General features: G+C 35.2%; 1 protein-coding gene and 1 long non-coding RNA gene across 6 annotated transcripts in view; one reads left to right on the top strand and one right to left on the bottom strand.

The window, feature by feature from the left end:
* Positions 1–1,381: 1,381 nt before the first annotated feature.
* On the bottom strand, positions 1,382–17,693 carry LOC125243742. Of its 2 annotated transcripts, none has more exons than XR_007179105.1 (4): positions 17,439–17,693; positions 15,958–16,123; positions 15,700–15,844; positions 1,382–2,015 (listed from the first exon to the last, which is right to left on the bottom strand). It is a non-coding gene; the product is annotated as an uncharacterized LOC125243742 (long non-coding RNA). The 2 variants fall into 2 exon arrangements; XR_007179106.1 differs by lacking the exon at positions 1,382–2,015 and adding an exon at positions 4,130–4,280.
* The window catches only part of rspo1 (R-spondin 1), a 25,613-nt gene continuing 19,698 nt past the window's right edge, over positions 17,541–23,455 (top strand). The window contains exon 1 of one of the 4 annotated variants that reach the window (XM_048153562.1): positions 17,541–17,650. The gene's annotated coding sequence lies outside the window, so the exon portion shown is untranslated. Of the gene's footprint in view, positions 17,651–19,978; positions 20,504–23,455 lie in introns of those variants that run through there. The other 3 variants (XM_048153564.1, XM_048153563.1, XM_048153561.1) reach the window with 3 other exon arrangements.

Here is a 23,455-nt window from a genome sequence, read left to right as displayed (position 1 = left end):
TGAACTTTGGAAAAAAAATAAAAAAAATCTGTGAAGCTAGATTCAAGTTTCCAGTCTGTAACAGACACACAAATAGCACTTATTTATTTAACAAGTCTGAAAGAACACAGACAGTTTAAAGAAGCTAGATTATGTTGAACTTTACAGAAATTAGCTCTGGAGAATTTAGAATTTTGAAAGAATTTTGTTTGGACTTAATTGACCTGAGGTGACCTTAATCTTATTTTTTTCTCCATTTGACAAAAGCAAATGAAACCATGGAAGTGTTTATTTGAATATGCTGAAAGTGTTTGTTTGAAAAGCGTGAATGTGTTTATTTGAAAGTTTGAGTATGTTTGTTTGAACACTGAGAAAGTGTTGAACTTGCCCTTTCCATTTCTAAATTGTTTGATTGGTTGCATTTTATTTGTTCTTTCTCTCATAATGCAATGTTAATTTCATTTATTGAACTTTGGGGATTACTGTCTTTACTGACTGTACCCTGTTTAATGAATGTCACCCGCTAGTATCAGTCCATTTTAGATAAAATTGTTGCACTTTTATTCTAATTATTCCATCTGTAATTTAGTATTGTGCATCTTCTGCTGCAGAGTATTGTGAGCAGCATTAGCAAATATATATGATTGTATCAGTACACCCAATCTTAAATTGCTTTCAGTCAATAAATGGCCATTGTTTCTCCAAACTGCAAAAATTTGAGTTAACTTTATGCACTTCAAAAATGTGTTTTTCTAGCACTTGCAAAATGTCAGTTTTCATACACTATTAGAGGTTAAATCTGGTGCCATGACCCAGAGGGTTTGGAATAAAACACATTTTAATTCCGTCAAATTAAAGTTAAATCATGCGATCATTCAGATGTGTTTGTCTATACATACTTTAAAGCTCGTGAGAAAGTATTTATTTATACAATAAACAAACAAAAGTGGTATAATAAGAGTGTCAGGTACAGCACTTCCTCACCATGAAACAGCGAACCCATGAGACAAGGCTGGCAAACATGTTGCTTCTTCTCCTTCTTATTGTTTTTTTTTCTTGATCTCACACTAAATGTTGAAAGGTATATTTATGGAGCAAGATTGTAAGAGTTGTTTCAGATGGTTTCAATTCATCAGCTGGATCATACATCTGTTCCTGCTTCAGACAGTAAAAAAAAATGCTTAACTTACAAAAAATGTTTATTTTGGATTATGTTTGCATCAGCCTCTCCAGTTCTAACAAGTTGTCAAATATGTCCAGATGTATTTGTGTATTTGCAGATGCTGAAATCTTCAGTGCAAGCTAAAGACTTCATCTGCAGTTGACTGGCACAAATCAAGTATATTGATCAACGAGAGCTTGTGTCTGCTTTTCATTATTTCACTATTTTTTGAACATCAAAATGACAATTTCCATTTTGAATAACTTTTAAAATATATCTTTAATTAAAGGATGAAATAATGATTTAACATGCTCTATCACTAAGAAATATTCATGGTTATAATCAGTTAAGCAGTGTGTTAAAGCTATATTATTTTCCAGTAAAACATAGGCTTTGAACATAATACAGAAAGCATGAAATGAAGGCAAATAAAGACATTGACCAGTATCTTTCTACAGGTATTTCTATCAGTATTTGTTCAGCATTGCTGGCACACAATGAAACATAGTCTGATTCTTTCAGTATCAGCAGTGTGGTCTCCTAACTAGATTTGCAATATTTTATACAAACCAAGAGCTCTAAAAACAACCAGAGTAATCTAAAAACATCTCAAAATGAAAAGAGTTGCCAGTTAAAGGTCATGATGTTAATGAAATTTGCAAGTTCAAATCTGTGTTAAAATTTTTAGTGCAGCTTTGTTATTACATTTTCTATTGAATTTGAGTTTACAGTACGGATTTTTTTTTTACTCAAAGTGAAGAAAAAATGAGCTGAGAAGAAAAACTAGACAAATGCATGCAACCAAATTCCCAAAGAGCTAAAACAAAATGTTTCTCCCAATCACTTCCATTTGATGCCGACGAACTCATTACCCCTGTAATGTAAAAAGCACAAGAGTTGATACTGGCAGGACAGAGACGGGATAGAGTGAAAAAGAGGACATTTCCATTGATTAACACCTTTAACTGTTCCCAAACATCTGTGGAGGGGTATTAAGTAAAAATAATAACAATAAATTTATAATAATATTAAAATAATATATGATTAGTCAGATTTTTATTGGGTAATTCATGGAGCTTGTAGATGCTGGGCAGGGACAAGAAAACTTTGCACTAGTTGTGAGATTTAACATTTAATGCATCTCCTTGGGCTAATAAATAATGCTTTGGAGAGCAGGTATTGCATGATGTTCTGTACGAAGAGAACAGTGACAAAAAACAATTGGAGAATGAACAACTGGCCATACTTACACAGGAGGTCTGAATGGTTTTTAATATACACTAGTGACCAATCGAGGCTAAATAAGAACTAACACAGCATGCCGTCCTAAAATCTATTAAAAGTGACCACAAAATATTGAATTTTTTTTTTCCTTTCACACAAAAAAAATCCACCAGATGCCAGGACATTTGATGTACTACCTAGCAAGATAAGATGTCCAGTTTTTCCTTTGCAATATCACTTATATCATTTTAAATGATCAAAGCCTTGTACGTTGTTCCACTTTTCAAAGGGCTTGAGAAGGGAGATTTTATTCTGTTAATAACTACACATTTGGAAGCATTAAATATAACTCAGAGATTGCGGTGCAGTCCGTTCCAAGCAAAACACATTTAGGAAATATTAGCCATGGCTTCTTTGATTTTATCCAAAGCAGTGGAAACATGATATACAGTACAAATAATAAAATTAGGGAACATTAGAGAAGTGCTTATTTGGTGAAATATACCGTTTTTGATGTTCACTAAAATAAAATGTACATAAAAAAAGCAGTAAAAGGAAAGATGAACCTAAAGATAATAGTGGTATTACAAGACAAATAAGAGCTTTCCTACATTTTGGCTTGGCATTACTCTATTCCTGTATAGTGCGACTTAACTGCAATGGATCTACTTGCATGTGATTTGGATAACATTTTGTTTTGATATGGGTTATGCCTATATTAGGTTTGGTTTCAGAATGTCTCGATAATTCAGTAATTTCGTTGCTTAAACTCTACAACACTTGAACGTGGCTCAGCTGGTACCAAAGACGCGTTTTAAATCTGTCTGGTACAAGTAAAACCCATTTGCGGCTACTGCGTATTGCCTACATTAGCTTGGCCGGCCATCATCTTGCGGGAGTTCGAGAGCCAAGAACATTAAGGTCTGACCATGAATCACTTCAGTTTAATTGCTCTGATACACTTATGCCAGTCAAAAGCAAGGTTTCCTTTCTTAAGTGCCCAGTTCTCCAGGAAAGTGCCTAATAAAAACGAATCGCTTTCAGACTGAATGTGGGCTAGCAGTCAAGAAATTGATTTGAAAATTCACGCTTGCATCACAGGAGTTTTTCTTTCTGGCGATTGATGCTATATTTGCTTTACTCTATAAATGTCAATCCAGAGTTGTCTTTCGATACACCTGACAAGCGTAAAGATTCTCAATTGGATCCCTAGAAAAGAAAGCCTCTGAGGTCTCTTACTGGGACTTACATTATAAAAGCATTTGTAATGTATTCCGGCAAGGGGTTAGACAAATAAACAAAGCAAACCAGTTCAATAGTGACATCCTGGTCAGACTTAGGCATTACACCTGGTTGAAATTAAAGAGACTATATATTGCTTTTAACAATTTTATTTTTACCTTGGAAGGAAGACATAGTTGAACATGTGGTAAGATAAATAAACCCATAAAACATGGTCTTGGACAACTGCCTTTTCCTCCTTCTTCAGGTAGGTTGAAAAATAATCTTTTTTTTGACCTGGAGAAACAAAGAATCTTTAAAAGAATTTCTGCGTTGTCCAACTTGTTAGTTCACCACCCCTTTGCGTGTCTCTGTTTATGATCAATGGAGTCTCGCTGATACTGGATTGTTGTCTACGCCTATATCAGGTTGGCAAACAGTAACCGTAGCTATTGTTTTATGCTCCACCAACCAATATAGATCATCCTTTTGCACAAAAGCCAGGCAGTTCCTCAGCTTTATGGCTTCGACCTTCAGGGCCTTACCTTCACCTCAGGCTGCCTTTGCCTCCCGGAGATGAGTAGTGTCGGTCAAATAAGGGCACAGCCTTTGAGCTCAAGCCCAAAGAGCTCATACCACAGGACATAAATTGCTCTGCTTGTTAGGGCTCTGTAGAAAACATCTGTGTATCTGACTGAAGATGAGAACAGAGAGAGCAAAAGCTACTGATTGAACTATCATCGGTCTCTGAGAGAGATTAAGATGACCTGGAGTTTTTTCAAAGCTTTAGCGAAGTGTAGGCATAACGTTTTTTTCTGTGCCAGGGAGTCTAAATATGATCCAGTTGTTCGAGTCTCACTAATAAAAGATGCAAATATTGTATATTTTTGCTTTAAATGTACACTGCCATTCAAAGTTTGGGGGGTCAGTAATATTTTTTAAACTTGAAAAAGAAAAAAGAAGTCTCTTATGCTCGTCAAGGCTGCATTTAATTAATCGCAATGCGGTAAAAACAGTAATATAGTGAAATATTATTAAAATTTAAAAATAACTGTTTTCTATTTTAACATATTTAATAAATGTAATTTATTCCTGTGATGACAAAGCTGAATTTTTAGCATCATTTCTCCAGTCTTCAGTGTCACATGATCTTTCAGATATCATTCTAATATTCTGATTTGGGGCTCAAGAAACAGTTCTTCATTTTCAATGATGAAAACAAAATATGTTTGTGGAGACCATATAATCTAAGGGCAGATCTATTATGCCATGCAATTTTATTTATTTTTAAGCTATTTTTGTAATTTAGGCCAAAGATTCAAACGTGCGCAAGCACGCTTTTCATGCTGGAATACCTTTGATACATAATTTCTTACCGTTATTTGGCCCTAGAACCGGCAAAACAAAATGTACCATAATTCAATTTAAATATTTTAGGTCACCGTCTGAAAGATGCATTTGCACTGATGTAAGATTAAACTCGAGAATGTTTCATGTTGTTCTTTTGAAACTTAAGAGCACATCAACCGCACCTGTTTCAAATCGCATTGAGAGTAGCGCATGAAATGTTTCAAGCGTCCTTTGAGAGACAGTGTTGAAAAATTTGTGGAATGGAGATCATCTTAGATTGGTCTGCACGATTACAGAAACACCCTCATGTTCTTGATTAGACATCACACAGAAAGGTGCTCCTGGTACATGTTTCTAAAAGGAATCTTAAATGATTCTTTGATTTGTATCCCTAATTAATCAAACCCAAATGAAATGTTTTTGTATGATCCAAAAGAACAAATCACTATGAGTACGCCTTGACAGAACAGCACCAGATCCGCTGATGACACCCATTCATCTCAATTCTCGATCCATATTTGCCATATAGCTTCTGTCTTCTTTCTTTGCTATCATGTATTATGACTAAATGTCTTTTCATCTAGAAAAAAGGAGTATTTTATGTTGAAAGTGCTAAAACTGAGAAGCTCGAGATCAAAATAAGGGAAAATAAAATAAAGGTCAGTAGGTCAATCGATGCTATTTTTGGAAACTTGTGAAAATTCATTGAATATTAATGTTGTCTTTTACTTGACTAATGTAATGTATTTCTGTTACATAAAGATGTAAATGCTAAAAGATACTTATTGAAGCCACATTATTTTTAACAGGAAAGCCAAGAAAAATGACTATGGCTGCAAATGGCTAAAACAGACAAAGATCACAATTTTCAGTATGCATGCAATAATGAATACTGAAATGATGCTTTACACATCATAGTATAATGCATTTTTAAAGAATAATATAAATAATTATAGAAAATATAAAGAATTAACTATATTTGTTAAACAAATTGTAATTATATGTTTCATTTTGATCCATTTTGGTTGTTGGCTGCCTGAAGGTGACACCACCTGCTGAGTGCTACTTGTAGCCAGTGCTATTCTTGCCTGGTCACGAGTCATAATATGGCCAACATATGTTGGCAGTTGTGATGTTCTGGGCATATTGTTTTCAGCATGATCAATCCTCATCTTGAGGCAGTGGGAAAGGATTCAAAGAAAATACTTCCCATAACATTCTTGAGTTCCACATTTACTTGCATGGCAAGGCAAGATTTTGTTTGAATGCTCTCAGTAGATTTTGGATGACTTTTGAACAGTAAGACGAATTGTAACAAAGATAATTTGCAATAAAACAGTCATCGTCTTCTGTGCAAGACTTGGACTGATCAACTGATTGCAGTATCCATGCGCAGCCTTAATCTCCTGCATAAACAAATAGATGACAAAAAAAGAAGATAAAGTTCTTTTTTGATAGTACACACATTTTCTTTTATTAAAGGTGCCCTAGAATTAAAAAATGAATTTATATTGGCATAGTTAAATAACAAGAGTTCAGTACATGGAAATGACATACAGTGAGTCTCAAACTCCATTGTTTCCTCCTTCTTATATAAATCTCATTTGTTTAAAAGACCTCTGAAGAACAGGCGAATCTCAACATAACACCGACTGTTACGTAACAGTCGGGATCATTAATATGTATGCCCCCAATATTTGCATATGCCAGCTCATGTTCAAAGCATTAGACAAGGGCAGGACGTCTGGATGTGCACAGCTGAATCATCAGACTAGGTAAGCAAGCAAGAACAATAGCGAAAAATGGCAGATGGAGCAATAATAAATGACATGATCCATGATAACATGATATTTTTAGTGATATTTGTAAACTGTCTTTCTAAATGTTTCGTTAGCATATTGCTAGTGTACTGTTAAATGTGGTTAAAGTTACCATTGTTTCTTATTGTAGTCACAGAGACAAGAGCCATCATTATTTTCATTATTAAACACTTGCAGTCTGTATAATTCTTAAACACAACTTCATTCTTTATAAATCTCTCCAACAGTGTAGCATTAGCTGTTAGCCACGGATCACAGCCTCAAATTCATTCAGAATCAAATGTAAACATCCAAATAAATACAATACTCACATAATCCGACGCATGCATGCAGTATGCATGACGAACACTTTGTAAAGATCCATTTTGAGGGTTATATTAGCAGTATAAACTTTGTTTATGCACTGTTTAAGGCAAGCGCGAGCTCCGTGGGCGGGGAGCGTGAGCATTTAAAGGGGCCGCAACATGAATTGGCGCATTTCTAATTATGCCCCTAAAAAGGCAGTTAAAAAAATTAATAAAAAAAAAAAAATCTATGGGGTATTTTGAGCTGAAACTTCACAGACACATTCAGGGGACACCTTAGACTTATATTACATCTTGTAAAAAAACGTTCGATGGCACCTTTAAACCATTTTATGTAAAAAGTAAAACAGGCCATGGGTGCAATTAAAGCATTAGGTATAATTTGTATGCTAGTATATGCGCTCAGTCGAACGCACAGCCTTGGAAAGTAAACTTCATTTGACGCATACAGGCATTCGATGCATGAGTTACACGAGTTACAACCCGTGTAAACATCTTTGTATTCTTTCATGCTAGAGTTGTACAAATGAGGGTACTTTATAACCTCTTCGCAAAATCTCTCATCTATCTCCATTGTCACTGTAGCTGGCATGTGTTCCTGTCTGTTCTGTTTATGCAGTTTTTCTTTGATTACCTTGTGAATCGATGCCCCGAGAGCACGGTTGCCACCTTGTGGATAAACTAATTACTGCAGAAAAAAAAAAATTAAATGCGCATGTGCAACCTGCACATACAAGTACGCATGTACTCTTCTGATGAGGAAATTCGCGTCATGCGCACTGTATGCTGACCCTCGCATACGCGTAAAAAGTAAACTATTACTTTCCAAGCAACACACAGTAATGGGTTTTCTAAATGAATCGGTTGAATGAATGATTCAATGACTCATTCATAAAGACTGTCACTTGTCGCTACCTACTGGTGTAACGATGTAACATGCAGGAAGAAGTAATGCACAAACAAAACTTAAAGTCAATAATTTTATCCATTTAAAAATCATCTTTGATCACCAAAATGACATTTTTAAACATTTTTTTCCTGTGAAAAAAACAATTCTTTATGCCATAAAATAACTTGAATGTAACTCTAAACCCCTCTCTCATTTAGTATGCATATCTATGAATATGATAATTAGCCCCACCTCCACTCACTTGCACGAGCTCAGAGATCCACTCAGTCAACTTACTGAGGTAAATGCTGCACAATGGTATTGCTTTTACAACTCTGGACACATGACGTTAATCAATATGATTAGCCTTTTGCTTGACTACGTTATCAAACAGCTAATAATGTGTTTTTCTAATGGTACACAAACCATATTCCCGTTCATCTCAGAGTCAGACAGCTCCCTTCTAAAAATCAATATCCTTAGAAAGGCTCTGAACAATTTAGAACGTCAGTAGACAAAGACATATAGTTCATCATAGCATCATAATACACCCACTATATTGCTAAATCTACCAGATTTTTCATATCAAGAAAAAAATATACCGGGATAACCTAACTTCTTTTGATACTCCCTTGCGTGGTCAGTCAATGATATGCTAAAGCCTGCCGACATGTTGATGTGATTGGTTACAAGGAAGTTTGTGACGTCAAAACACAGCGATTTCAAACCGTGTTTTTGATACTCTCTATTAGGGCTGGGCGATATATCGCATGCGATTCTCACGCGCATTTCGTCAGTAAAGCCGGTTCCCTGATTACCGCTAAATCGTCATCACCTGCTTTCAAATGGTGCGCCATTTAACAGACAGAGCCGTAGTTCACTGATAAGCCACGCAATATCACGTTCATATCGCAGATGAATCGCCTTCGATAATGAACGCGATATTTGCGTGGCTTATCAGTGAACTACGGCTCTGTCTATTAAATGGCGCACCATTTGAAAGCAGGTGATGGCGATTTAGCGGTAATCAGGGAACCGGCTTTACTGACGAAATGCGCGTGAGAATCGCATGCGATATATCGCCCAGCCCTACTCTCTTTAGATCACTGCAGTTTTAAACAGAAAATACTCAGCAATGGTGTTGACTGATGAATTTGCACACAGTCTGTAGAGCACTAAGGCACGGTCCACACAAACAGGTATTTTCAAAACCACAGCTTTTTCTAAGCAGTTTGGCCATTCGTCCACATGCAAATGCAGTATCCGGTCACTGAAACCAAACTTTTTTGAAAGCTCCTGCGAGGGTGAAGATTTTTCGAAACTCTGGTTGCAGTGTTGTCATGTAGACGGTGAAACCAGAGATTTTGGCTTGTGATGTCAGAACTGGAACTGGTAATAACCTTTTTTCCAGGCTTCTGATTGGCCAACATGGCTTTCCGGTTAGGGTTATATCACAACCTGTTGGTTTGGCATGCTCATACCAGCTCTTCATAGCTTGTTTTTGCTTTTTCAGGTGGATGCAATTTTTTTTTTAAATGGAGGAAAAAAAGTTTATAACAATACCCATGTACGTGTGGACTAGACCTAAGATTTGTTTTGCTTAAACTTTTTTTCTCTGGAACATTTTAAATTTAACTTATTTTATTAATTACATTTTAAATCAACTTATTTAATTATTAATATTAAACATAATTAGTAAATATAAATAGTATTGCTTGCCAAAACTGTAACACGAAAAAAACAAAGACAAAGTGTCAAAGTGGCTGTTATGAAACAGACAAAAATAGATTTGATCCACATCCCTAGCATTACTAAGCAGTTTCCTTGGATTCCCACACTTCAGCATTAGATGATGGCCATGTTCTTTTTGGGAGGGGATTAACATTTCTGCAAATGCTGCAGACCCCCAGTGAGCGACTAACCTGATGGCAGACAATGTATGAGCTGTGGAGGGATTAGGGTGTCTGCATCACACCCTGTTTATACCACCCTGCCTTTCACACTAAGTGTGCAGAAATGTCGAATCAGTCAAGATGGAATGTTGCCCAGCCATAAGAGAGCTGTAGGATCAGGTCAAAGTCCTGGTGCCAAGCTTTTTTCACATTCTGCAGCCTTAAAAGGCCACTTTGGTTTGATTCCAGAGCCGATTTGATTTGACTTTCAGACAGCACGTCTATCATATACACTTCACGCTGTTGCCATTATTGGTTTCTTGGTTTGAAAGGAGAGGAGGAGGATGGATAGGCTTTTATTTCCATTATATATTCCAGTGATACTATTGTAACACAGTAAGAAAGTTGATCAACACAAAGTATACATATAAACCAGATTTCTTGGATAAATGGATAAATATATGAAAACTGAGTTCAGGAATTCCAAAGTTTATTGCATTTTTTTTTTTTCATCATATAGTGGTTTGTTTGCTCTGATGTATTGCAATGATGAAAAGATCTCACATGGAGATGACGAGAAAAAGAAAACCAAACAAATTAATGCCTGCTTATAATATAAATGATTCCGTCTTTCATCAGTAACACATGTACAATGAGTGTGTGTCAATGACTACCATATGAAGAAAACCATAGAGGCACAACTTCAGAAAGCACATCGAGGAACAGAAGTGTCACTTCACAATTTGTTCGAGTTTTGCTGTGAATCATAAGAGATGGATGACACAAGCTTTTATAAGAACAAAAGAAGAGTTTAGTGGTGAGGACAGAAAGCAAACATGCAGAGCACCAGATATCCTCACGGGATGTTACCATTTTGGCATTAATGAAAAAATAGATGATTTATCAGTTTACCCAAAAATATAAATGCTGTTATTTTGAACTTTCTGTTCATCAAAGAATCCTGAAAAAAAATGTATCATGCTTTCCACAAAAACATTAAGCAGCAGTTGTCAACATATTGATAATAATAAGAAAGGTTACTTGAGGACCAAATCACCATATTAGAATGATATCTGAAGGATCATGTGACACTGAAGAATGGAGTAATAACTGCTTAAAATTCAGCTTTGCCATCACAGGAATATATTACATTATATACAATATTAAAAAAATATTAAAAAATACAATATACTTTTTTTATTGTGATAATATTTCAAAATATTACTGTTTAACTATATATCATTTTAATAAAAATGCAGCTTTGGTCAGCATAAGAGATTTTAGATACATACTGATATTTTTAATTAAAGGAAATTTAATTCCTTTTAACACAAGTCAAATGTGGCATCAGAAATAAGATAGAACAGAACTAAATGTGAATATAATATTTAATTAATCTCACTGCTTAAATACACCAACTTAATCATTCCACAAATTCAGTGTGGATTTGTAGACATTTGTACATCTCTAAAGTTGTTCATATATAAAACGGACTACTTCTATTGTGTGTTTCTGGCGTTATTTACCTAATGTGAAAGAAACGATTTATGCACATACCGTAATTCTAAGAAGCATGCAGCAAATGTCTATCTGCACATCTCACGTATGATTCTGTGTACAGAATCACAGGTTCACGACAGACTGATGGTCAGTCTCTCTCTACAGATATTGTTACAACATTTCACATGGTTCTTTCTCTCCCTGGACAAACTTGAAATGTTTAAGCCATTAACCCATGACAACACGGCATTGTACTCTATTCCATTTCTTACTGTGGCCCATTATTCATTTCTCCGTTTTAGCCAAAGGATTATGATGATGTTTTTTGTTTTCCTTTTTTTCCTTTTAGCCGTGATGGATCCATATGTTTTATTTTGACATTCACATCCTGATGCTGGAGTCATAAACCTATCATTAAACATCATTAATCCCCAGGTCCCTCATTAAACCGGCCATTCTGCAGTCTACCCAGGAGGTATTACAACAACCTTAACTACCATTGGCTGATAGACTTCAGCAAAAATTATTACCTTAATAAAGTATATTTTATAATATTTGCATGCACAAGCATCTTACATCTGACACTGCAAAGGCTGTCTGGCTCATTTTAAGTGCTCCCTCTGGGAAATTTCTTGGCAGGATAAGTGATGTGTGGCACTCCCATTTGGAGAGGGACCGCAGTGATGCCGTTTGAGTAAATATGGGCTTTTAACTCCGTTCCAAGTCATCTCATTGCGTTTTAGGTTAAAGTCGATGTCATTGCCTTCTATATCATTGCCTTCTCTACCCTTCTAGCTGGAAATATGAAAATAATACTGCAACGTCACCTCATGCTGCAGACCTCCAGAGACCAAATACAGCTGGAGGCGTCTGCAATCACCAAATTTAAGAACTGTGTTGTAAATTTAATTAACGATCACAGCAAAGCTTGTAAAATTCAATGTCCAAGAACACTGTTTATGGGTATTTAACATTTAATAGCAATGATGGTGGGAGCTGGGAATGCTTTTTGATTTGGCATGGAAAGTGTGAAGAATCCTGCTGATACTTGCACCACAGGTTAACAACACAATTTCAGTTCACAGTAGAAAAAAAAAAAAAAAAAAAAAAAAAAAAGATTGATTTTGCAACAGTTGGTTTTGTTTAGGTTTAGAGTGAATAACATTTTTAAAGGGGATAATATAAGGAATAACATTAATGAAATTAGATTAAGTGTATGTACAGTGGACTCTTTATATGAACACTTAATCCACTGTTAAAAAACTAAAATAAGAAGAAACGGCAAATGCCAAAAAAGATTCGATAACCTAACTTTTAAATTTGAAAGATCATGGCTCTGTGACATTTGGTATTAAGATTAAAAGTCAACACTAAATTATTCAATGTGAGAACGACAAATGGTACAAGACACATGATAGTTGCTTTGCTTTCTGTTCCTTACTAAGAGGAGGGGTGTCTGAAGGGATAGCAAGCAGATGCTTGGCCATAAACTTCACAAGTCCTTCCCAAATGAAAACCAAAGGTCATAAATCTCATCTTAGTAATGGCTGTATGTGCTTTTTTAGAATCGCTCATCAAAATATTACAAGATTTAACTGACATCCAGACATCCAGAAACGGTCTATAATTGTTAGGGCAGAACGAGGTTAGTTGTCACAGTTTTTAGTCCAGTGAATATTTTTCTAGTGCAGGTCAGTTTTTCTACAGTCATGTACCTTAACAAGTTTCACTTGAACTACTGAAAATATACAGAAAATTTACATGGATAATATTGCCCAGGTAAAAAGATACAGCCCCAGACTAAAATGCATGTTTGAGCTGTTTTAACAGAAAGCAACTTGCACTGACAAATCTTAAAATATGTCAGTGCCATTTTTTGTCTCAAGAACAGATCTCGCCCCCCTTTTATTACCATAGTAGGGACAATAAATACTATAGTAGTAAATGGAGGGCGAGATCTGTTTGGTTACTGACATTCTTCCAAATATCTTCCTTTGTGTTCAGCAGAACAAAGAAATTCATACAGGTTTGGTACAACATAAAGGTGAGTAAATGATAACAGAATTTTCATTTTTTGGTGAACTATCCCTTTAAATGTATGCTGTGGTTTTACTGTACCTTACTGACCTAACCTTAAAATTACTTAGGTATATCCTTTGTGACATCCTCCCCTTGTGAAATTGTATCTTATATAAAGTAGCTCTCAGACAGGATTTATTTCCTTGAATGAGCCCCAACTCCAGAAAATCCTTTTCCCACCATTTCTTAAAACCTAATGCTTTCTTTAATGTCTTGCATCCACTGTGAATTCTTCACCCTTCTTGAAGACACGTATTATACTCTTCTATATGAGCGAGACCACCACTGCTTTCCTTTCGCCTCTGTCTTCATGGGGAGCACTGGATTAAAATCCTGGGGGGTGGATTATGGCAATAACCATTTATTCATTTCTACAGGCTCAAAGGTACAGTATGATCTGTGAGAAAAAGAGCAGGACAATAGAACTCCTTCATATCCTGGTGTCTTGCAAGATTCATTGCCGTGTGTTACTTTACAAAGCGCCAGTGAAAAGAAACAGATGCTGTGTATCTGATACTTATAAAAACAGTGTAAATCATTGCTACCTTTGAGTATACATTTTTAAGATGATCAATAATACCTATACTTAAAGCTTGAGAACAAAGGCTTAAAGATCAGGTTTAAAGATAAAACTTCATAAGCAATTCAGAGCAGAAGAATTACAGCATATCTCAGAAACTTGAAGATTAATCAAGCAAGCGATTCTGCCCATATCTGGACAAAACGTTAACACAAAAACTAAGAGGAGTGCTATATATTGAACGTGAAATTATTCACAGTAAGACAACCTATCGCCAATGTTAACATATGTCGTCCAGGTAATATCATAAGGCATGCATGCTTAAGGATGAGAAGATAATGGTACAATGTTGGAGTCCTGTTCTGTATATTTATTGATAAGTCCACAACTTCACTGCAAACATATTTCATCAGAAACAAAGCTGTAGTCCATATCAAAGCTTTTCTAAACCCCTAAACCCAAGTATTAAAGATATTAATGATCCCTCAAACAGTGCGAGTTGTTGGGTGTACTTTTCCAAGCAACTGGACTGGACTCGCCAAGCAGATGATAAAATGAGCAAAACAAAATTCCCTAGACAACCACCCAATCAACTGCCTAGCTATTGATGGAGAGTATATCATTGCTAAAAGCAGCAAATATATTAAAGTACAATTCACAGTGAGAAGCACTGCTATTATATATGTATAACATTACTGTTCAAAAGTTTAGGGTTAGTCTTTTTTTTTTAAAGACAATAATATTTTTATTAAAATGATCGGTAACGCTTTACAACATTAGTTAATGTATTAACTAACATGAACTAACCATGAGCAATACATTTGTTACTGTATTTACTAATCTTCGTTAATGTTAGTTAATGAAAATACAGTTGTTCATGTTAGTTCACAGTGCATTAACTAATGTTAACAAGATTTTAATAATATATTAGTAAATGTTGAAATTAACATTAAAGATGAATAAATGCTGTATAAGTGCAATTCATTATAAGTTTATGTTAACTAATGAACCTTATTGTAAAGTGTTACCAAATGATCAAAGATGACAAATAAGACATGTTACAAAAGATTTATATTTTAAATAAATGCTGTTTTTAAACTTTTTATTCATCAAAGAATCCTGAAAAAAACCATATCATGGTTTCCACAAAATATTAAACAGTACAACTGATTTAAACTTTCATAATAATAAGGAATGTTTCTTTAGCACCAAATCAGCATATTAGAATGACTTCTGAAGAATCATGTGACACTAAAGACTGGACTAATGATGCTGATAATTAAGGTTTGCCATCACAGGAATAAATTACATTCAAAAATATAATAAAATAGAAAGAAAATGTATTTTAAATTGTAATAATATTTCACAATATTACCGTTTTTGTTGTATTTTTGATCAAATATTCCAGACTTTTCAATGGTAATGTACATTTTTCTTGGCAATATTTTAGCAATAATGATGTGTGTATAGAATCAGAAGAAGCTGGAATTCTCAAATGAATGACTATTTTAAGTCAGTTCTTTTCAGTGAACAGTTTGAAATGATCTGAATCAAAGTATTCGTTTGACAGGTTTGAAAGCATGCAGTGTTTTGGCTTGCTGATATATAAAATTACCTGTCTCACTTTCATAACCACCCACTTTCTCACATCAGTAACACATGCACATCTTATGCAAACTCTCTTAAATACATATTCCTGCTAGAGATGTTTTGTTTTATGTGGTGTGTATGCAGTATTATCATGGAGATAAGCATTACCTGTCTCTTGACCAATGACAACGCTGAAGAATGGCTGAGATTAATGAGATGTGCGCACAACAACTGCTGCCCGAATGCTTCACTTACTGCTTCATGGGAAGTTGTCATGGTCCTGGCAGCGCATGCTGTTGAGATGTGGATTTCACTGTGAAACATTATGGGAGACACAAAAACAGCATTTTTTCTCACTCCACATTTAAGGACATTGTAAGGTTGCAACAGAACAAATCAACTCCAAATACTTGACAATAAACTTACCTGTTAGCAGAATTTAGCAGCTGTAGATGGGTCAAAGTTTTCATGGTATCTGTTTAGAGGAGTCTCCAGGAACTGATGTTAATGGCCCCTTGTTGAATTGTGAGGAAATGGAAAGTGCCTTATGATTGATGTCAGCTTCATATGCAGTCAGGTCAACACTTTGCTGCTGTGAATGGACCATAAAACACTGAATACTGATTTCAGAATTGCAGTACACACTTTCTCAAACTTATTTCGTTTCTTTCATAGAATATCAATGAACTTTACAAATAAAAGATTAAAACTAAAATAAAAAAGTAAATAATTTTAAAAGATATAATGCTTATATGATGGACAAAATTACCTTATACAACTTCTGATTACTGATGTAGAAAAAAAAAAATTCAGAAAAGCTCATTTTAAATTCTTTCCTTTATATACTGATCCCTCTCGGTAACAATAAACAGACAGGAAATGACTCCCAATTATGTAAATTAAAATGGCAACACCTAATCCTCGTTTAAACTCACAGGATGAGAGAAAGGAGAGACGCTGCGCTGTGGGCTAACTGCTGTTTTTCAGTGGAAACTTTTGATAAAACGTTTATCCTTCAACTAGGAAAAACTTTTAGTATGATTCCATGTCATGCAAGATTGGTTTATATGAGGCCAGATCTGGTGTAAACAATACATATTTTCTTTTATATTGGTAGCTCAGCCAAAACTCGTAAGAAAACTCTCCTGCTCTTTATTAGACTACGGCACGCACTCTCAACTTTGTCCTAACAACTGACAGGCAATCCAAGGACTGGTCAAGGAGTAAACAAGCTAAAACAATGGAGGAAATCTAGATGACTTAGAGATCATCATGATATGGGTTGGAGGTAAAAAAAAAAAAAAAAAAAAAAAAATCATAGCTTGCTGGCACAAAAATTACTGGCTCAGCCCCAAGCAGGGGTGGGCCTGGACAACTCACTCTCATGGCAATTCATAACTATTTTACGCTTAGGTCAGTTTTCACAATCTCATTCACACGTTTTCGTATGATCTGCTTACGCCCTATTGTGGGTAAGGTTTAGGGGTAGGATTAGGGCTGGACCTTCCTTTTTCCCCCTGAAAGTCTTGTTTTTGTACAAAAAGATATTTTACAAATTCATTTGAAATTTAAAACTTGTAAAATAGTTACATTTTCTCATGAGACTGGGATGTATGAAAAGCTGGTGATGCACTATAGGCTATTTATATTGTACAATCAAGCATTCATAAACACTGATTTTCAATAAATATTGAGAAAAGACAAAAAGTTCTTAGTTTACATTTAGTTTTATATTTAATTTTGTGTTATTAAAATCTTAACACAAAAATGAACATAATTTTGTGTATATTGCCAAGGGTGAATAATAGCCTGTCTGAGCTCAGTGTTTTACATCATCCTTAAATTAACCACTGTCAACACGTTTGAAGTGTAGCTGGCAAGAGAGTGTTATGAGTGAATTAACCTACCTCAACATTTTCATCACAGTGAGTACAAGTACAGTGGTGGCCACTGAAAACATTGACAGTCTTGCAGATGTTTTAGCTCACTAGTCAGTTTGCACTAGGCCTATATTAATCTGCCCGGTGTTACTTGAAAACTATCTGGGGCTTTAAGAAGCTCTCCTCTACGCCTTTTGTCAAACGTGACACTGAATTGCAGTGAAGAGACGCCAGTGCTGGTGAGTAGCTAACTTATGTTCACTTACTACATTTTCTTTAAGCAGTGCAATTAGAAATTCAGCTGTTTTTAAAGTTCACTAACAAGCTACTTCTACCAACAAGCAGCGACCAAACGCTACAGCCATTGCTATTTTAATCAGGCTAATCTTGTTTTCTGTCTCGAATAATCAAATTCGCCTCACGTTATGTAGCGTTGACCGAATTATTCTTGTCATAAATTGTAGAATAAAGTGTAAAATAAATAAATAAATATCCTAAATGGTCGACTTTCTTGTTGGAAAGTTAGATTCATTCTAGTGAGTCGGTTCATCCTAAATGGTCCGGAAAGTCCGATTCATTCTAGTGAATCGGTTCGTTCGGACGGTTCACGTAAATGAACAGATTAAATCATGATGGTTTACGACTTTTTGCAGCTTTATGTAGCCTAAATGTCAGTGTTTTTATGATATTTAATATAATTTCGTTAACTCTTGCTGCTGTCACTCTATTTTTCAAAACAGTATCTTATTTTAACTTCTTAAAATTATAATTAGCTTAGGCTATATTGGCAATTAATCTACAGTTTAAAAGTATCTTTCTCAACACAGAGAAACACAGTAGGTTTTTCTGATTTGATGTAATCCACTTGTCAGTCATCAGAATTTGGCTACCAAAATTCATATATAAGCTCTTGTCACAACAGTGTCACTTTTGATTTCTTGTTCATCGTAGCTTTGATCCATAATACGATTTGTGCTATTGAAACATGTCATAGCTATTATGCTGTGGTTCTTAAAAGCATGTTTTGGATGTGGTATTAAGAATATAAAGAATATTGTAAAGAATCTTCTCGGAAAGTTTTTGTTAGCGTGACTTCCCAGTGGTAAGCACATGCCGGCTAGCTCACTGGCAGGTATGAAGTTATTTTATTTGCTAAATGATTTGACAGAGTTTATAATGTCAGCCTTGTAACATTCTGATTAGCTGTTTAATGTGCTGCTCTGGATGCTGTCCATGTGTTCTGGGCATAGAACCATCATCAGGTGCCACCCATAATAGAAGCTAGAATGTGACTGTTTAATGGTAACATCAGTGCTGTTTGTTTACATTATAAACAGAGTGCCATGGGGACAAAAGATTACATTTTTATGTTGCCAATGTGGAAAATAAAGTAACTTTGGCCAGATTTTAAATAAAGAGGTTATTTAATGCATTAACATTCAGATGCAATATGTGTGAAGTAGGATAACTCGTAGGCTACCAAGTAAAACAATATGGCCTCTTGTGCCAAAGTTCAGTATCCATCTAATGTACAGTGTAGAACAAAGATTAAACATTAAACTGAGTCATGAAAAAATGTTTTAAGGTCACAATGAAATCAAAAGGGGCAATTCTTATTCTTTTATGGAATATACAATAGCAGTGTTTATATTACATCATGACTTAAAAAAAAAAAAAAAAAAGCAAAATAACTTCACAATGACACATCTCTTTATGAGGATGTGACAACCTGTCACTCACATGAGATCACAGCAATAGCCAACCACAATGAGCCAATGATCCAGTCAATTCCTGATTGGAAAAAAAAAAAAAATCAAGTCCTGTCCTACATATTTTATTTTTTCCAGAAGCTGTTTCACTCAGATATATGTCACAATAGATAAGAAAATACTATCGCAACGTTTCATGCTGACTTTAGGAAACAAGTCAACTCTAATGATTTGAACCCAGGGAAACATGTCCTACATTTGTACTTGTTTTTCTTGCCTGTTACCTGTTTTGAAGATAGAAGTCACCAATTAATGGACTGCAATCCAGATCCAGACTCTGGATTAGTTACATCCTGGCTATAATTTTACATAAATGAACACTGCCTATTCATAAACAAAGGTGATGTAGAGAGGCTGCATCTAAAGCAACATATGTACCGTAATTTTTCTGCTGATTTTTTTAATGCCACATTGAGGTAGAAAATGTGTTTATACAGCAAATCACAGGAAAACATTTAGCTCAGTGTCCGTGGTTTATAGATTCACATGAAAACAAGATGCTTGCTGATTGTCATATCAATTGCAAGGTTTAAGTATTTTTACAAAGAAAAAAAATGATTAATCATATAACTCAAATATCAGAATTAGCTAGTTTGAATTAAACGTTTTTGAGCATTCCTTGTTGCAATTTTATTTGTCTTTTAAACATTAATATCATAATCTAACAAACGACCAAGTGGTCTTTGAAGGTCTCCACAGATGTTTTTATTTTTATTTTGTTGTTACAGATAGATGGATGGATGGATGGATGTTTGACACTAAATAAACAACATTCCGACACAATTCCATCACAGGTTTTTTGTCTCTCAATGTGTGTTTGTTGAGGGGTGGGGCCAGATCAAACTTCAGCACGCCGAAACTGCTCTAGATGGAGTTGGATGCAAACTTCGTGAGGTAGAAGCTCTCCGCAATGACTTGGATGCTGTCCGGAGTTTAAAAGTGGATTTATGTGGGACTTGCTTCAGAATTACGGCAGAGAACCGCAAAATAAACCAGGCCTATGTGGGTTCCACTATAAACGCAATTCAGTGGAATTAGGGGATTTATCCTTGGGATTTTCTATTTAAAGTCATTTTTGTTTCTTTTCCATTCTCCCATACCCACTATTGCTCAGATTACGCACGAGGACACTGATGTAAACTGTCATGACATTTTAACTGAAGTCAAAGCAAGTCAAGAAGCGCTTGTCCCATAATAATCACAGTAGACAATCTGTTGCTCAGCCGCTGGTGTCTGCTAGCAGCGCGAGGAGAAGCCCATATTACAGACACATTTAGAGCCTCGCGCGCAGTGGATCAATATGACGCTCGCGATACATAGTAGGTAGGTTATACGATCGGCTTACTTCATTACTTGTATTGTATAAAATCATTAATTACGTCTGAGAGATCGCCACGGAATAAATTGGTTTGTTTGAACAATTTGAAGATGTCCACAGCCAGTTTCATTAGACCGCGAGCTTTTCATTTGCCTGAATATTGACATTTTTATTTGACATACATTTTTATCTGTCGAAATGTTTACTTCGATTATACAGAGACGATGTCAATGTATTGACACTTAAGTTTCATCCATCTTTTTTTTTTATATGCTAACTATTTTCATTTTGATACGAGATTTTTATAAACTTTTTCATATACCTCCATTTTATTTCTCCTTCTTAAATTGACATCATAATAATTATAAAATATGAATATTAAAACAGAATATCTTTGTATTATCAATAATATAATATAATGTTACTATATATATATCATATATATATTTAAAAAAAAAAAGTTAATTATTAATAAAAGGCTTATTATAAAGAAATATTCAGTAATTCAGGTTTCTAGACCAAAAATAAAAAATACTCACAATATTTAAATAATTCATTTTTAGTTACTTAATCAATGCTCTGGTATTTGTGTTTGATATATTATTGAGGGCAAATAGGGTTGAGAATTGAGACAGAAAAACATGGAGGGATATCCAAGCGTTGACCTGCCAGTTATTAAAATCCATATCGTATGGCTTTTAAACATCCCTTGTTCTGTCTCTGATCCAGTGTTAGGTAATCTGGCACCATCATTCTGCAGTAAAACCATTAAGTGTTGTTGAGTGGACCGGTCCAGAGGGAGAGATGGTGGTATTGAGATAAAGACAGGTGCAGTCTGACAGCTGCACGCCTGGTGCCAGTAAACAGATTTAACAGCATCATTTACTGCCGTAGACAGATATTGCGATGAAGCTGCTGCGGTCCTGACTCATGGGTGCTGGCGTAGATCCACTTCAGATGAAAAGAGAGTGTGATGTTGAGGGCAAAGAGGGGGTTATCCATTAGTGTGCTGAATGCATCAGATTTATTGTATACTTTACTCATAGTTATTGCATGATCATTGGTTAGTTTTGTGGTTTTATGTTTGGCTGCCGTATATATACTAAGTCCTTTATGCGCCAAATACACAGTCCGTTCAACCATTTTAAACACCAGCACTAATTCTTTGTCAGTTTATCAGTGTATTTTGAGTCTAGTCCATAGGCTTTTATTGCAAGCCATTTTGGTTTTAACGTTGAACGTTTAACTGTCTTTCCTCATTTCTTTGGGGTTCCTGGAGCGGAGGATTTCCAGGGGGTCTGGGCCATGGTTCTAGAACATGCCAGACAGACATCCACTCTGTTTTTGCTCTGCTTCATTACAAACTCTGTTTATGGCCTGTTTACTGCTCTGACCTTTTTCATGGTTCTGCCTGAACTTGCTGCCTAATACAACTGCCTGCACACATGTTCTGTGCAATAGGCTGGGCTGTTGGCCTTTGTCATACAAGATGGAAAAAGGTAGTTTAAAGAAACAAAGAAAAACAGTTGTGGATATGCTGAAAAGGACTAGAGCTGAGGGATTCTAGGTGGCCCGCGAGTTGATTGGCTGATATAAAAAGCAGAGCTGAAAATAATGTAATATATAAAAATTATATAACATATATATATGCGCATTAAGTGACTAATTTATACCCAATGAATTAGCTGATTCATTATTTTTAGTACAGAAAGTATACATAAAATTTCAGTCCAACTTTTGCAGATTGCAAATATTTGGCTAATTTAGGTTCGTTAGATGAAAGTCATTTCATTGAAATAAAAACAAAACTGCAGTCTAGCAAAATTATGTATCAGCTGCTGACCTCAAATGAAATTCAAAATCGTTTCGCCAACTGAAAAAGTTGAAACTCTATAGAGTTAATTGCTGCACTTTGCAACATTGGGAGAACTTTCACAACAGACGATTTAATCTTCTTACTATTAAATGAGACAGAGTTTTGGTTTGTTATTTAGCTGAATGAGCATGACAGAAGAACAGGATCTGTTGTTTGTTAATGGATGAAAGAGCAAAGACAGAGTTTACTCCAAACATGTAAAGCTGTCCTAAGAAAAGCTCAAAGGCATAATCGGTCAGATGGTGGGGATGCTCCTCATGCTGTAATTTGGGAAATGAGAATAATAATTATTAAAGATTTGCTTGGATTCAACTTAATTGTAGATAAATATTATTGATTGAAAACAGAAAGGCTATGCACAAGAATTTCTTCTTTTGTTTTAGATGTACAGAATCTAAAGCAAATCCAGATACTTCCCCTTTTTCAATTTCACCTGAGCTTCTTCTTTTCCTCTTCTGAAAACGTAAACCCGAACATCATCTATCTTTTATTTTCTGGAGAATTCCCCTTTCTGCTTCCAGGGCGATGGCATATCTGTGCGTCAGACTTGACATATCTCTCCTAATTAATATTGCTGACGAGCGCTATGAACAGCAGGCAACGGGAGGTTTTGGCTTTGGGTAATAAATACAGAGAAAGCGTCGAAGACATTGGAGTATTATTCATTGTCTAAGATAAATAAACTTTAGGAAAAGAAGATGTCCGCAAAATTTTGCTGGAGAGAGAGGAGGGTTTCTTCTTATTCCTTCTAGACTAGAGATCATCTTTTAATGCTTGATGTGCAAGATAAATATTGTTTCCATTTTTCCCCCCTTATTTAAATCACGTCCACTACCACATCTGTGTATGTGGCTTATTAATCTTTGCTGTCGCTTAGTTTTACCACATTTTACGCTGTAGCCAAAAGATCCTGTTAACAACCCTTTAAAAAAAGGGCAAAATGTTTTTTGTTATTTGTGATATATATCATGTTACAATTAAACACTTTCACAGTTCTTTATAATTGCATGACATATTTGCACAAAGTGGCTTTTCCACCCGCTGTATTTTCACCGTTGCTTTTGGAAGTCAAATTCAAACC

Source organism: Megalobrama amblycephala, linkage group LG13 (assembly GCF_018812025.1).
Source record: "Megalobrama amblycephala isolate DHTTF-2021 linkage group LG13, ASM1881202v1, whole genome shotgun sequence".
NCBI classification, from domain to species: Eukaryota; Metazoa; Chordata; class Actinopteri; order Cypriniformes; family Xenocyprididae; genus Megalobrama; species Megalobrama amblycephala.
Note: the sequence above shows the minus strand (reverse complement) of the source record. Positions and strands in the feature narration are given on the sequence as shown.